A 17,457-nucleotide genomic window follows, 5' to 3' on the forward strand; every position below is an offset into this window, starting at 1 on the left:
CTCCATGAACTTATTATTTAGTTTTTTTTTTGTTTTTTTTTTGTTTTTGAACCCTGTTATAGTCTTGGCCTTCACAGCATCCTCTGGCAAGGAGTTCCACAGGTTGACTGCATTGTGTGAAAAAATGTTTCCTGTGTTTGTTATAAACCTGCTGCCTATTAATTACATCTGGTGACTCCTAGTTCTTATGTTATGAGAAGGAGTAAATAACACTTCCTTATTTACTTTCTCCACACCGGTCATGATTTTACAGACCTCTATCCTATCTGCTCTTAGTTGTCTCTTTTCCAAGCTGAAAAATTCCAGTCTTATTAATCTCTTCTCCCATGGAAGTTGTTCCATACCCATCATAATTTTTGTTGCCCTTTTCTGAACCTTTTCCCATTCCAATATATATATATTTTTTTGAGATGGGGCGACCACATCTGTATGCAATATTGAAGATGTTGACATACCATGGAGTTATATAGAGGCAATATGATCTTTTCTATCTTATTATCTATCCCTTTCTTAATGATTCCCAACATTCTGTTCACTTTTTGACTGCCGCTGCACATTTAGTGGATGTTTTCAGAGAACTATCCACAATGACTCCAAGATCTCTTTCTTGTGTGGTAACAGCTAATTTAGACCCCATCATTTTATATGTATAGTTGAGATTATGTTTTTCAGTGTGGATTACTTTGGATTTATCAACATTAAATTTCATCTGCCATTTTGTTGCCCTGTCACCCAGTTTTGTGAGTCCCTTTTTTCATCTCTTTTCTGTCTGCTATTACTGAAGTAATAGTTGCCAATGTATGATGAAATTGAATAGACAGATGACCCGAATCTCTAATTTTCTGTAAATCTGTTGGAAAAGGACTGGAGGAGAGTCTTTTGCTTCAGGCATCTGTTCTCTCAACATGTGTATGCTGCTTCATTGAACGTCATTGTGCATACAGAACTCCTGATCACCAACTGACAGTAGTGGCCGGTAGATGTTGCGGCATGTGTCACCGTGAAGCCCTGTTACACCTTGTCTTCCAAGTTCTGTTTCTTAACATGTGAACAAATGTTTAGTCTTGGGAACATGTGCTATGTGGTGAATTTTTGTTTTTTTTTTCTTATATAAAGCTCTGAGTAGTAGAGGGAGCTGTTTGAGCAGTGAGAGAATTTGTTTTCTGCTTTGGCCTCTAATCAGAGTAAGTTCTTGAGGCAGAGTTGCTCCTTGGAATGACATTTGTGTTGGGCTAAAATTCCTGAAAGAAGGGATAGCTTGCAGTATATATAATTCTACATCTGATTTGTTTTATTTACCCTCCACTGCGAAGCTGAATTGCAAGGCTCTAGATATGTGCTGTAACTCTGCAGAGGGCCAATACTGGTGTTGGAAGAAGGGGTTACTTATAATCTTACTATGCGTTTGTCCAGTATCTAGCAGATTGGGGCACCCATTCTGTGTTGCTCTACTAGGCGCTGCTGTAATACAAAACATTAGAGAATATATCCCACAATATCCCACAATATCTGCTTGTACTATGTATCTTAGCATTGACATATTCTTAACTTAGAAATCACTCCAACGACTGCTTTATATAAACAAAGGGGAGATGTGGTACAACAGCATATCTACACTGCTGCTTTATTATGGTGAGAGAGACTGATTAGACTTACATTTGTCCCTACTGTTCACTTTCTCCTCTTTGCTTAGGTAACTTCCGCAACATGGTGTTTGGAACAGCATATAGTTAATGATCTCTTGTTCTATAAATACATTATTTTATTCTATGAAAGGTAATGTCTAGGGGCTTGGGCACATCTGCTTCAGGACACCTAAAATACTCAGGATACCCTACCCTTGCTCCCTGGACATGGACTTAGCCAACAATCTATAGTTTTGTTACTTCCTAACTGGACTTCTTCAGCACAGTCTTCCTGTGGTTGAATTCAAAACTCATGTGGAAACATCAGCTGCTTTACTGCACAATGACTCTTCCAAGTGAAACAGACTAAAAAGAACATATCTCACCAGTGCTGTGCATGCTTTCTCGCTCCCAGTCCAATTTTGTTTTGGTTACAAGGTGTTACCTATGATATTGGCTAGGCTTCAGCTATTTCAGAGATACTTTATTTTCCCAACACACAATACCAACAATGATTGTTGGTGATACTGAGCCTGACAGTCCTGACAATGAAATCCTTGGGAATTGCAGGCAGGAGGTTTTAGATCACTGCTTCCTGCAGCTCCCATTGGCCAGGAACAGTAAACTGTGGCCACTGGGAACTGTGAGCGGCCATACCTGTGGATGCTCAGGTAAACAAAGTGTCTCGTGCCCCACCAGGGGGTAACCCTGAACAAGCCACAAACCAAGTTTGGGAACCCTTGTTTTAGATGAAGGCATGTAGGCTGTGCAGTTCTCAGTTGCTGCTGATTAGAGTGAGTATAGGTTTTGCTATGTCTAGCATGCTTTGAAAGACCCTTTTCTTTGCACACTCTTTCATCAACAATTGAGCTGTAAGATGGCCCAGCGTCAGCTTCTTGGAAGACAGTCACCAAAATGATGCCATTCGTGCTAGCTGCCATAACCAGGTGGAAGTGGCGAGTCTAGGTACTATATTAAGAGAGAATTTCTTGACCATTGTTTTTTTTATATTTGGCATCTGGACACTATGGTGATGGGTGGTTTAGAGAAGTGTAAGTACACTGAATATCTTTATTCATAGATCTTAAGGCCAGAGGGGACCATTAGATCATCTAGTCTGACCTTTTGTATAAACAGGCCATTGAATTTCACCTGGTTACCCCTGTATTGCGCACAATAACTTGTTTGACTAGAGCATGTTTTCCAGAAAGGTATCTAGCCTTAGTTTGAAGATGTTAAGTGATGGAGAATCTAACATTTTCCTTGGTAGTTAGTTCCAGTGGTTAGTCACCCTCACTGTTAAAAATGTGTGCCTTACTTCTAATTAGAATTTGTCTGGCTTCAGATTCTGGCCGTTAGTTCTTGATTCATTGATCTATAAATGGTTAATCTTGAGAAGAATAACAGTGGAATATGTGATTTTTATTTTTTCCTATGAATGCTGCTGATTAGTCATGTGATCTAGTTTACATTAGAGCAACATTGCAGAAGCACTTGGGTTGATGACAGAGCTTTGTACTTCCACAAAACAAAAGCCCAAGTGATAAGGCACTGGCAAAGTCTATAGGTGAAACCATGAGGAAAACATACTGTCTCTAGGAGATCCTTAAAATGACATCATCTGGTTGAGAAATCATGTTGGGGGGAAAAATTATTTCCTGACCGTATGTTGCAAACAACACTTCAGATTGTTAAAACTGTAAGATCTGTAATTACTACTCTATTTTTTTTTTGCTGTTCGCTTGCTTTTAACACTTTTTTTTCAGCTTCAGCAATGAAAATGCTTGTCTTTGATTTTTCACATGCTAGAACAATGTAGCAATGTGTGAATTGCAAATATTACAGAATGGTAATTTTAAAAAGAGCAAACAAACATGGAAATATTTCTATTAATTTTAGATTTTGTAGAAGTTTATACTTTTACAAATATAAATTTTAGGCAAAATTTTACTTGATAATTACCCTTCAGATCTTGTTTCTTTTGTTCTAAAAGTGAAACGAGATCATTAGCTTAACAAAAATTGGGTAAAACTTCTTTGGAAGATAGATGCTATCATTTTAATTTGCAATGCATAAGATTTTGTTTGTTTAAGGAAGTAGGGATACTTCTGGGTTTTTATAACATTGTATCCCTTTTAAGGGATGTTCTTTAGGGTGAACAAGATACATCAATCAATTTTAATAAAATAAGGATTTTAAATATCTGCTAAACTGCTGTAGGAAATATTTCGGAAAAACACATTTTGTTACATAGCTGTTAAAGGACAATATTGTGAACGTTGAAAACCGGACAGCTAAACATCCAGGCCTTCATTATTGCAGTGGGATTGTCAATTCTTAGAAGTGAGCACTTCCTCTTAGCACCCTAACCCCTGTCTCAGCCCTACATTCATGGCCCTGCATACAATTTCCCCACCCAAATGTGGCCCTCTGGCCAAAAAGTTTGCCCACCCCTGTTCTAGCATATGTGTAATGTGCCTCAGGTGGCATGTGACCAGGATTTGTCACTGAATTTGGTCCGCTGGTTGGATCATTAGCTTCTGAAGATACAGTATTGTTATTGAATTGAGATTGAGTGTGTTAGGTGTTTATGTATGGGTGTAGTGGAACGTGATGATACTTGGAGTTTAGGATTGTGTTGGGCCTAGCTATTACTTTAATTTAAGATTTCCTAGTTTTTTAGTGTTTCTGGAGCAAATGTAGCTCTTTAATTGTTAGGGGATATGGATATATGTATCTCAGCCAGTTATAAAAACGATCTGTCTCATAGGTTTGTACAGTGTCTAGCTCAGTGGAGCTGTGGCCTCTAGGCACTGCTGTAATACAAATAATAAAATTATATTAATTTGTTTCCTCTGTCCACACCCATGTTTCTTGTCATCGTAAGCAATGAACCTGCAAAGAGTTACATGGCTGTTTAACTTTACACACTGTGTGAGTAGTCCCATTTAAGTCAGTGGAATGATAGTATCCAGGTTCCAACAGTGTAATAAGTTATGTAAGTTTATGTAAGTCTTTGAAAAAATTGAGGCTTTACATAATAAACCCTTTGAGGCAGGGATCGTGATTATCTCAGTTATTTTTACAGTGGTCCTGAGGTGCTGTAATATAAATATATAATGATCATAGCTGTTGTAAGAAGGTGGATTTTTGTTTTAAAAGTAAAACTAAGTGTTTTAATAGTGTCTGTGCTTGCCTCCCCCAAATACATGAGCCTTTGATGAGCTCTACTGTGCAGCCAAGCCACAAGTAATTTGCATGAATGGCCTCTCACAGCAGCTGGGAAATGTATGATTTTGAACTATTATGTGCCAGAAAGAGCTGATTCAGTTGTGTCCTAACAAAGAAATGGGTTTCGACCCTGAAGGAACTTGTCTGGACAGACTTTTCTGTCTTTCCCCAAGGAGATGCAGTCAAGCATTCAGCAAACAGAAGAAATCCCAGGATCAGGTGTTGATGCTTTTGTGTGAGCTGGAGCTGAGAGAGACTGGCAGAGCACTGAACAGGCCAGCAGCTGTGCACATAAGGGAAGAATTGTTCCAGAAATGTATGCAGAAAAATAGCTTTGCATGTCTGAAATATAAGATATTAACATAAACAGATTGAGAAAGTTTAATTGAATTAAGTAATAAAGTTATGCAAAGAGATGCACTTGGAAGGATTAGATTGTTTTTGGTAAATGTTGGTCAAAGTCGAGTTCAGCATACACACACAAACCAACAAAAATTTCCAAATAAGAAAGTAAGAAAGAAAGAAAAATGTTGCTTGAGAACTTATTAATGTTTGATTTAAGGATATTTTTACCATGTATATTTTAACATGTGATGTTGACAATTTGTGTTTTAATGGTTATAAAGTTTTAATCTCAACAGCTTCTGTCTTTAAATAACTATGTGGGGAGTCAGGCCATAATGTCCTGCTACTCTGCAAATTGAAGTAGGTAAAATATAAAAAAATGCTTAAAAATAAACATAGATATTGTACTTTGAAATTATAACAAAAATAATTCTGCCAAGCCTACGTATACACAAGTTTTAAACAAACCTTGTTAATAGTATTCCAGTTTTATCTGGCTTTCTGATTAATTGTAATTCTGATTTAATCTGAAAAACTGAAACAAAATAAAAGACATGCAGTCTGCAGATTAGTAGAGTTGTGGCTGAAACAGAATGTATTCTGTCTGTGGTAGTATAGGTTTCAGTTTTATAAAACAGACATAAAATAGCTGAAAGAGAGGCAGTTATTTTTAGGATTTATTTGCAGTACATGTTTCATGGGTTAACCATGTACTAGATTCATTAATTTGTCAGGCTACACCACAGTATACTTATGATTGCCTGCTGTTGAATAGACTTCATAGTGATTTGTACTAAAGTTAAAATCTTGTCAAGTTATGTTACCAACAATATATTTGTTAGCGATGTTACCTAGCTGCAGATTGTTCAAGCCCACTTTACAATATCTGAGTTGTAGTTATAATTAGAGAACGATGGTATCTAGGTTCCCACAGTGACCTCCAGATCAGATTTGCTCATTCTAAACTGTATGTCAAAGCAAGACTTTTTTCTAATTGCCAGCAGTGGATATTCAACCATCAGAAAATCAAGCCGTTCTTTCTACTTCACACATTATCAGTAGTCAAGAATTGGAAATTGGCCTGTAGTTTCATTTATGAGGCAGAAGAGAATCTGTTTTCTCTCTCTGTTAAGACTCATCAGTGCTGATGCTACTGGCACCTTAGGATTTTTATCAGTAAATTGATTAGATATTTGTATGGAGCTTGCATATGCATTATCAGTGTCATCTTCTGACCATAACCATGTGCTTAAATGCCTGTAGATGGATTTTTAAATAGTCTACTTGTTTTAGTCAGCTTCATTCATTTTCCTGTTCTTGGCATAATTACGGCCAGGTGTTCTATCAGTCTGAGCTGGCAAAAGGAACCTAAGGCCAATGACCTTGGCAGAGAGGAGGGCTAAAAAGGAGGAACAAGTCTCACAGTAGAGTTGGTCAGAAAATGCTTAGTCTCTTCCCAATGGAAAATTTAGCCACAAATGGAAAAACATGAATTTTTGAGAGAAATTTTAGATGAAAACATAATCTTTTTTTTCAAAAAAAAATTCAAATTATAAAAAAAAATTCAGCCAAAAAAGTGTTTTGAGCCAAAACGTTGACATTTTCTGTAGAAAGCAAATGCTTAAAAATTGGTAATTTAACCAAACATGCAATTTTTCTGTTGACAAAAATTTTCCATCAAAAATGTTTTATCAGCCCAAGCTTCCACCTTTCCTCGGTAGGCCCACGAAAGCCGCCACTCAGGCTGGTGCTCCGAGAGTGATGGGCAGGGAATAGTAGTAGCTGTACCTAGCATGCTACCTCCTCCTAACTCCATACGTTCCCATGTAGATATTAGCTTTTTTATCCCTCCTCAGCGGAATAAGATATGGGGGCAAGATTAGGGTGGTAACTAGTGTCAGGTCAGCTTTTGGTATAGCCATCCTGCTAAGGGGGAGTTCTCTACGCTACAACCCTGGAATGTAAAGTGATGGAAAATTTGTTTTCCTTTTCCAGCTCCAGCTTCTGTTAGGTTTTTTTTTTTTTGCATGGGGGAGTGACCCAGGCCCCTAGTCTTCTGAACTGATCATAACTGATGATTTTTGCTCCACTGTCTCATCAAAGGCCATTTCTTTCTCTCCCTCATCTTTTCTTTTCTGTGAAGCCCCAGTGCTTTCAACCTTCAGTGAGGCGGACTGGATGGGATTTCTTGTGGCATCTCAGTACAAGTGCTAATTAATCTTTCACTGACAGAAAGCCTTCATCCCAAATACTGTTCCCCTCTTCTTTTCCCTCTTTACCCCTACTGAAAATCAGCGCCTTTGAGTGGCACTGCAGAAACTGCTAATAGCACATCAGTTCAGGACAGGAAGTGGACAATAATATTGCACCTGGTTGAAGCTGCACTGCAAATTTTGGCAGGTAGAATATTGTTAGCTTCAGTGCCAAATTCCAATTTTGCGAATATCCCAACTCTTGCAAAAAGTAATGGTTGGAATATTTGCTTTACATTTGCTTGCAACAACAAAAGTGAACCTAACATCATGCTGAGGCATTGCTTCTGTACTGATTCAGGGGGAAGAATGCCTCCTACTGAATTGCCAACATCACTTCCTGCAACAACCTGAGAATTATTTTGAGAGGTCACCTCTCAGCCTACTGTCCAAAGTCAATCCTAGTAACTTTCTGAGATTTACCTGTCGCAGGCCAAAGTGACACAGTTGCCGGCTTCGGCTGGTAAAAGTTACAGCAGAGTGATGGAAGACTTCAGATCTATCCCTATTGTAGCTGTGTGTGCAACCTCCACCACAAATCTTTTGCAGGTTGTGTTATAAAGTGTAGTTAGGGAAGAAGTAGATAGTTTTAATTCACCGGGTAAACTGAGGCCTGACATTCAGGAATGTACAAAATGTAATTGAGCCACAAGTACAGTATGGGGTGTGTAATTTTCTCTGTTACTATTTTGTGAGTTTTAACAAGGCACTAAACTAAGTTTTTCTTTTTTTCTTACCGCACAGTTAGGGTTTGCTAGCTCAGAGCTTTCAGTCATTGCATGCACAGTGTACTGTCTGTTTCAAAACAGAGCAACTTCTGTTCATTAGGAACAGTCAGCAATAAATATGAAGGGAGTTCCTGCAGTTTGCTTTGGAATTTAGTGGATTGGATGTAATGGATACTACACTCTTATAAAAACAGTAGCAGAGGCTGAGAAAATCATCTAGTGGTTTTGTTCCATACGTGTTACGCTAAAGGAAGGCTAGTAGAATGAAGGAATTATGTACAGGAGATTATTAAAACACATTTTTTTTCTAGCTTGCTAGCCCACTCTTAAGAGTCCATTTTTTATCTCAGTGATGTTAACTGAGCTGTCCACTCACTAATAATTACCAGCAACTTGTACATTTTTTAAAAACTGCTCTGATTTTCTTTATTCCTTGAAATGTCTTTTAATTAAAAAAGCTTTGGAAATGTTTTGCAGCGTAAGACAGAAAAAGCATGTTGGTAACTGAAATCTTCCAAATCCTTGTTTTGGGTTAAATGAAGTTGTGGTTTAAGGTCTCACTGCATAAAACTACTTGGAGTAATTGGACTTGTGGTTTTAAATGAGAGTAACTCACTGGCATGCACCAGACTACATATAACAGAGCAAATGGAATTGAGTAGAATAGTTGTGATTTTTATTGTTTAGTTAGATTTGTAGCCGGGGTAAAGTTTGTGTATTGTTCGAAGGTATTTTTTTTAGTAAGGTAGTGAATGGGAGAAAGAGGGATGGGCAGAAGGGGAGTTGAGAAGAAGGGGGCAAGATTCATTTGTCTTGTTCTTAGCCTGGTTGTGTGTAAACATTCCAAACTTTGTTACCTGCTGTAAAAGTGGTGGGAGGAAAAGCCAGCTTTCTAAACACTATTCAATTTTAAAGAAAAATAGCATTTAAAAAGATTTGCAATCAAATGATAAGAGGAAGAAATCATTAACAACATAGAATTGTTAAAATTGTATACCTCATTGATTCACAATTGGTGGGTCATATAGAGTAATCCTTCATACACTGCTATATGTTTTATGTATCTTTGTTAATATTTTATTTGGATATTAATGAACTAGCTGTTTTTGTTCTTTAAGCTGCTTTGGGAATGTAAAAAGCACTCATTCCCCTACTTCTCAGTTTCACTGCAGGTTTTGATGATGATCTTTGAATGCAAGGAATTTCCTGAATGAATGTACTTGAGTTATATATAACTTTTTAAAAATAATCTAACTTTGGAGGTTTAAAAATGTGTTAGAATTTTGGTTAATGGAACATTTTAATTTCATGTTAATGTAGAGGTAAAATGTGTTGGGTTTTTTTAAGTCTGAGCATTAGCAGAACATCCTCTCTCTAGAATACTCTTTTTAATAATTACAACACATGGATATATCCTGTATAACATGTCTCACTTCGTTATATGCATTCCTCCCACTGAGATTCATTTACATGTGGGTAAAGGATTTTACTACTGCATTGATGCACTCAGCAAAGAAACCTAAAAAATACCTAAGTAAATGTTGCATTATAGCCACTGCCGTCTCTGTAAACTACTTTTGTCCTCAGTTAGTATTGTCTGAACTATCATATTACTTTTGGTAGCATTGTTCTACTTCAGCTAAATTCTTACCCCTGAAAATTGCATATAAGAAAGGTAAATTAAATATGGTTAGACAGTACATTTATGTTAGGCTGTAGCCTGATCTATAGATTCTGTATTAATTATACTGATTACTTAAGAATTCCTAGTTATTACTTTGAGGGTTGACCCGTTCTTGTCTAACAATCAGGCCCAGTGTTGTTTAAATTATGATCTCGTTGGAAACTCGATGTGCACGGTTGAAACACTCACACTAAAGGAACTCTTTTATATTTACAAATAGTTTATTAATACATTTAGCACAGTCACAAACATCCCAACTCAGTAAGGTAGATAAATACTACAGAATGTACATCTACACATCCATATACTCACAGCAACTCTTGCAGAACAAACTAAAATGTTAGCCATCATCTTCCTCATCACCATCACCTCCCTTATCACCAGTAGCCATCATTCTGGCATCTCCTAAGGACCACATCGCCTTCTCCTACTGCCCCAGCCTGGGATGCAACTTTTATAATATGTAACGCTGATGCCACTATGTTTGATACATATTCAGTAGGGGTTTCCCCCTTTTCCTTATCTGTATATCCTCACCTTACTAATTTTGGATTGTCCTTCTCTTATTGGTTAGTATATAAATTGAGATATACCTATTTCATAGAACTAGAAGGGACCCCAACGGGTCATCGGGTCCAGCCCCCTGCCTTCACTAGTCTTAAAATCCTTATTTTATTAAAATTGATTGATATATGTTGTTCACCCTAAAGCACATCCGTTAAATGGGATACAATGTTATAAAAACCCAGAAGTATCCCTACTTCCTTGAACAAACAAAATCTTATGCATTGCAAATTAAAATGGTAGCATCTATCTTCCAAAGAAGTTTTACCCAATTTTTGTTAAGCTAATGATCCCGTTTCACTTTTAGAATGAAAGAAACAAGGTCTGAAGGGAAATCACAAGCATAGAGTATGGAATGCTGGTATAGTGTATTAGCGTAATCCAATCCTGCAGTCACTTACAAGCGGCTAGAACTGCATAGCAGACAGTCTCTCGTACCATTTGCTGCTTGGATATTGGGTCTAGCACACACACGGATGCTCGAGCACAGTCATAAGTAGTGGGTTCCAGACCCTTGGCCTCTTTATTTCCTGTGGCAGTCATACAGTTCTATATGTTAGAGCAGAAATCCAAACCTACAGGTGGCTCAGCATTCCCTGGGACAATTCTGGACTACATATTTTATTTCCATCCACCCTTCTCCACCTTGACTCTTCTTTTGAACATCCTTGGAAAGATGAGAAAGGATGGAGTTTGAGTGATGATAGGATTCCCAGACTACCATGGGAAGGGACCTGGTATAAGATACAGATGTCCGGATGCTGCATCTGAATCACCCTTTGTGGAGTAATGTCCAGTCATAGGATCCCAGTCTGTGCAGAGCTTATTGCCAAAGGCCATGCACGTTGGACAGTCTGCCAAGGCTTTCCCATATAGTGAGAGGTAGCCTGTCAAAATTAAAATGATGTAGTATCTTCATGCTTATATCTTTCTCTCTTAAAGGTAGGAAAGGTTCACACTCTTCCACTGATGTGAGACAAAGATGATAAGCATTTTTCAGTATAGATTTAAATAAAAGCTTTAGACGAAGATTTTAGAAAGTCGATAACTGTAATTGGGTTTGTAAAGCCGAATTTTCAAAAGTGCTGAACTCCCAGGAGCTTCGATTGTCTTCCCTGAATATGAAGGACTCCATTTCTAGAGCCTCTAATGGGAAAATATATTGCTGTTACATCTGATCTAGTTGCTCTGTTTTTCTAGGCTGCCTTCCTCAAAGCACGTGCCACCCTATTCAGCCTACTGATCTTTCCTGGAAATAAATGTTGTCTGAGCTGCATATGTTAGCTTTCTTTCAACGCCCTGGGTTTTCTGTGTTCAGTTTTTTCTAAGCTGCCAGTTATCGCCACATGAGAGTCAGGGAGTTAATGGCCCTGTCCTTTTTTGCATGGTTTTGCAGTGTCCTTTGACCCATATTTACTCCTCTCCCATCATTTTTATTTTACTTGAAGGTCATCTCTGTGTTGGTCAAAGTATAACTCTCACACGCTTTGTTGTGACCAATGTCCTGACACAGAAAAAGGAAAGTTGGCATGTCTTTTCTCTTCATCTTCCTCCCACCCTTCCATGGAGTCAGCAGGGTTGTGAAGACTGAAGACTCCTGGTGTTGGGAGTGGAGAGTATTGTCCATACATTAACTGTCATGTTTCTTCATTGCTAGCAAATGATTATTTATAATACATATGTATACATACGTGTGCATATGTACATGAATAGTTATGTAAAATAGATATAACAGAGAAGTGTAAAAAGTGTATATTACCATGAGTTTGGGTCATTGTGCTACTTGCATGTTGCAAAACCACAAGTGAATTACGAAGGTCATTCCAAATGAGTGTATCAACTTCTGTACTACATCACATCATCACTTACTCTGGTTACTATATTTTTCACTCCATGCATCTGATGAAGTGGGTTTTAGCCCACATAAGCTTTTGCCCAAATAAATTTGTTAGTCTCTAAGGTGCCACAAGGACTCCTCGTTGTTTTTTCTGGTTGTCCTATATATCTTACAGAAATACTATTTTAGGAGTGTTTCAGAAGGTTGTTAAGCCAAGAATCCCATTTTTTGTTTTTATGTATTTAATCCCTCTCCCTCTAAAGCCAGGGGCCTAAGTTATCATCAGTCTCCACTTTGCAGGACTCTGACGGTATGTCTACACTGCAGTTAAAAACCCCTGTAGGTCTGTGCCGACAGACTCAGGCTCATGGGGCTTAGGCTAAGAGGCTATTTAATTGTGTAGACATTTGGGCTCAGGCTGCAGAGGCCAGGTTCTAGGACCCTGTGAGGTGGAAGGGTCCCAGAGCTCTGACTGCAGCCTGAGCCCAAGTATCAAACAATCCCTTAGTCCAAGCTCCATGATCTTGTGTCAGCTGGCACGCCGCAGATTTTAATTGCAGTGGCCTTATTAAGGAAATAGGCCTTTTAAGGAAGAGGCCCTTTCTCCGAGGGAGGAGCACACTGATTGGTTCCCAGGCTGACAGTACCCTGTCTTACAGAGCTCTGTGCTGAATGTCATGGAAGATGAGATTTCCATTTAGACCATTTTAGTATATATACGTTACAGCAGGATTTCCTGGAGAATCAGGAAAGGTGTGGTTTTTTTTTTTTTTTTTTTTTCTTTTAGTGAGATGACCCATATAAGGGGTTATAATCACTTTTGAAGTTGGGTGAGCTCCAGCAGCCCAGCTGAAGTGGCCACAAAGTGATGAAAACATCTTAAAATGACTTGAAGTAGCTTTCTTATAACTAAAAATGTCATGAATTTGCGGTCCGATACCATGGGATGCTGCTGGTCTGGAAGTGAGTGATGAGTCTGCCCGGGAAGCTAGAACTTTCTGATCATCAGTAGTATAAAGCTACTGTTTCTATGAGCTATCAGACTTTACAGATGTTATGCTTTAAAAGTAAGTTACTGTTGCAGGACTGAATCTTACCCATCCAGGACCTTGAGTAAGGGTAGCTTTTTTGGGGGGGCGGCAGAGGTAGAATTGGGAGAGGAGAGAAGATTCCACAATTGGGAGTAGGAATCAGCATTTTTAAAAGTTTTAATGGGAGATTTACTGGGCAACAGGTGAGGTGATAAAGGTGCATTTTAATTTAATTTATTGCTTGGATATTTCCTCTGTGTGTGAGTGTATATTATATATGACAAAACAAAAAATGACCTGCAGTAGTGGAGTCCAAATACTATGGTGATGAGCACATTAGAAATGCATATAAGATTTGACACATGTACAGCTCAGTTTTCACAATTAAGACTGTAAATCTGTTGCACTCTTCCTGTTGCTACTTGCTGGGTCACCTGGGGGTTGATGCTGCCAGTCTAACTTCAGTTTATAAAACTTTATGCTGAATCTTGTCTCAGCACAGATTCTACTCTGTGTGTTCACCTTCTTGCAGAGTTTGTTTTCCACAGGAGCACCTCATGCAATCAGTAGTAATTCAAAGTGGCAATAACTTAGCCTGTGAATTTCTCTTTTGTGAACTACTCAATACAGTACTCTTACAGGAGGATAAATACATTAGACATTTTGACTTTTAGAAACAAGATGCTTAAGTTATCAGTACAAAAATAATTACAGCATTGGAACATTACAAAACACTGTGAATATTTAATTGCATATAATTGAGTTACTTCCTTCAAAATTTTGGAGAGACAAATAATCCTTCAGCTTGGGAAATAGAAAATGTATCCAGTTAAAGTGGGAGTTTAAACCTTTATGCAAAGTTAGAGGTGAGTAGTTTAATATAGGATGAGACCGTGGTTCATGGTTGAAAAGTTATCAGTGGAGCTGCTTCCAAGTGGTTTGAAAAACTATTCTTTATTAAATAAATATTGAATTTTAAATTTAAAAAGATATATGACTGACTTCGTGCTTCTTTCTCCTTGCTAGTATGTAGCCCCCAGCATTTCAGATTTTAATTCTGAAGTGCATGTTTGTCCTGCTTGCCTATACCTCATTTTCCATAGTCTAGTAAGACTTACATTTTATTTTTATCGCTTTGAGGGAGGTGAAGGGGACATTACAACAGTCAGTGCTTATCTAGAACAAGCAGCAGGCAAGGAGTAGGGCAGTTTTCAAGTTTCCTCTTTGGAGATCAGCATATTGCTGTAAGACTTAACTTACTGTGGGAACAAGATTTTAAAGTTACTTGTACATAATTTGGAGTGCTGCTGGTTATGCTGCTATGTTGCAAACTCATTCAAATGTTGACAGGCACGTTATTATTTCTCCTTCACTGATGACATTGTCTTGAACTAAAAACAAGGAACTAATTTTTTTTTTAATTGGGAAACATGAAAATCATTAACATTGTGTCCCTTTCCCTCCCGCAAATAATCAGTTTTATTTTTGCAAATGGTATGTTTCTTTAAAGAAAATATCCTAAATCATAAATTAGAGGTTAGATCTGCAAAGAAGTTTTAAAAATGGTTTAAATAGAGAAATTAGGTGACTGGTAGCCACGCTTGCAGGATCTTCTGTACCTATCATTGGGGGGCCACTGGAGACAGAGATACTTGAGAGCAGACTTGGGGTTCTCCTCTCCCATTGTCTGTTTTCTTGGAAAGTGCACAGTCTATGTGAGGATGCCATCTGTGTTTAACTCTCTGCCAGACGTGACAGAATTTCACAAGAATTGATTTGAGAAAAATGCCGCTTTACCATTACCCAGCTGGTAGAGCTGGGATCAAAAGGTGGGGGTTGGGGGTGGGCAGGGGCGTGTCAGGAAATGACAGAAAGAAACAGTAAAGAGTGGCGTTATCCAGCTCTAAAACCTTGGCCCAGTATTGTGAATAAGACTTCTAGCAAACATGGTTAGTGAATAAAAGAGCCTGTCCCGATGAGAGCTGCAGAAAAGGATAATTGTTTTAGGAAAATAAATCTCTTTAAGAAAAGCAAGCCCATGTGTGTTGGTTGACTGAAAGTAAGGGAACAGCCTCCAGACAAATCTAATTACACCAGTGCCATATTTCCTTTATTAAATTTTATTTCAGTTAATTCATTTATTTTCTCCTGATTATTTGCAAATTGAAAACAACAGCTTGGAGACCTCCAACCAAAAAGGTTCTTCCTTTAGTTTTTAAGAAAGACTTATTGTTTGATATAAAACAAACTTGTTATTTTAAAACAAGATCTCTAATATGCGAAAGGCCAACTAGTGACTACTTAATAGTTGAGATTGGTGAAAAGTATTTTAAAATAATGGCATGATAGATGTACCAGTAGGATTGCTGTCATCTTTTTAGGAAATCTAGAAATGTAAACGTGGAAGGGACCTTGATAGGCCGCCTAGTCCAGTCCCCTGCACTGAGGCAGGACTAACTATTTCTAGACTGATTTCAGAGTGGCAGCCATGTTAGTCTGTATCAGCAAAAACAATGAGGAGTCCTTGTGGCACCTTAGAGACGAGCAACTTTATTTGGTCATAAGCTTTCATGGGCTACAGCCCACTTCATCAGGTGGATGAAGTGAAAAATAGAGGAGAAAGGAAGATGATGTCTGTCTGTCTGTATCTGCATGAATTTTTTCATGAAGTTGATGAATTTCCCCTTCATACGGTTAAATTCAGGGCCTTGCACTTCAAAAGTTAGTATCCTGCTGTTAATTGATTTATCTCGTTAAACTGACCTCACACTTGATAACGCAACCTCCATCCTTTCATGTATTTATATCTGCTCCTGTATTTTTTACTTCATGCATCTGATGAAGTGGGTTCTAACTCACAAAAGCTTATGCCCAAATAAATTTGTTAGTCTCTAAGGTGCCACAAGGACTCCTCATTGTTATTTCTAGACCATCCCTGACAGATGTTTGTCTAACCTGTTCTTAAAAACCTCCAATGATGGAGGTCCCACAGCCTCCTTAGGTGCTTAACTACCTTGACAGTTAACTACCTAATGTTTAAGCTAAATCTTCCTTGCTGCAATTTAAGCCTATTACTTCTTTTTATCCATTTGAGGATAGGACAAGAATTATTTATCAGCCTTCTCTTTATAACAACCTTTTACGTACTTGAAGACATGTTCTCCTTCAGTCTTCTCTTCTCCAGAGTAAACATGTTTTTTTCAATTTTTCCTCCTAGGTCATGTTTTCTAGACCTTTAATCATTTGTTTTGTTGCTCTCCTCTGGAATTTCTCCAATTTGTCCACATGTTTCCCACAGTGTGGTGCCCAGAACTGATCACAGTACTCCGGTTGAGGCATTATCAGTGCTGAATAGAATGGAAGAATTCATTGTGTTTTGCTTACAACACTTCTGCTAATACATCCTCTGATGTTCACCTTTTTTGCAAAAGTATTACATTGACTCATGCTTAGTTTGTGATCCACTATAATCCCCAGATCCTCTTCTGCAGTATTCCTTCCTAAGCACTCATTTCCCATTTTGTATTTGTGCAATTGACTGTTCCTTCCTAAATGTAGTACTTTGCATTTGTCCTTATTGAATTTCATCCTATTTCAGACGATTTCTCCAGTTTGTCAAGATCATTTTGAGTTCTAATCCTGGCCTTCAAAGTTCTTGCAAGCCCTCCCAAGTTGGCATAAGCTGCAGATTTTAGAAGTATACTCTCTATACCATTGTACAAATTATTCATGAAGATATTGACTGGAACCGGACCTAGGACAGTTCTCTGCTAGATCCCACTCCATTACAGATAGTAATCAAGTCACCCCTTGCTGATATAGTTGGTCCTACTCGCTAGAGTAGATATGGGGACAGAGTAGGCAATGAGGTTTGTTATAGGGATTGGTTCCTGGGTTAGTGTTTCTGTGATGTGATGTGTAGTTCCTGGTGAGTATTTGCTTCAGGCTGGGGGACTGTCTGTAAACGAGGACTGGCCTGCCTCCCAAGGTCAGTGAGGGATCGCTTTCCACAATAGGTTGTAGATCATTGATGATGCGCTGGAGAGGTTTTAACTGATGGCTGTACGTGATGGCCAGTAGTGTTCTGTTGTTTTCCTTGTTGGGCCTTACTCATAGTAGGTGGCTTCTAGGTACTTATCTCACTCTGTCAATCTGTTTCC

At 38.3% G+C, this 17,457-nt stretch overlaps 1 protein-coding gene across 10 annotated transcripts in view; it reads left to right on the forward strand.

Annotated features, from left to right (window-relative positions):
• KIF21A (kinesin family member 21A) overlaps window positions 1-17,457 on the forward strand; it is a 151,797-nt gene that overhangs the window by 21,382 nt on the left and 112,958 nt on the right. The window lies entirely within an intron of this gene.

Source organism: Gopherus flavomarginatus, chromosome 1 (assembly GCF_025201925.1).
Source record: "Gopherus flavomarginatus isolate rGopFla2 chromosome 1, rGopFla2.mat.asm, whole genome shotgun sequence".
Taxonomy (NCBI): Eukaryota; Metazoa; Chordata; order Testudines; family Testudinidae; genus Gopherus; species Gopherus flavomarginatus.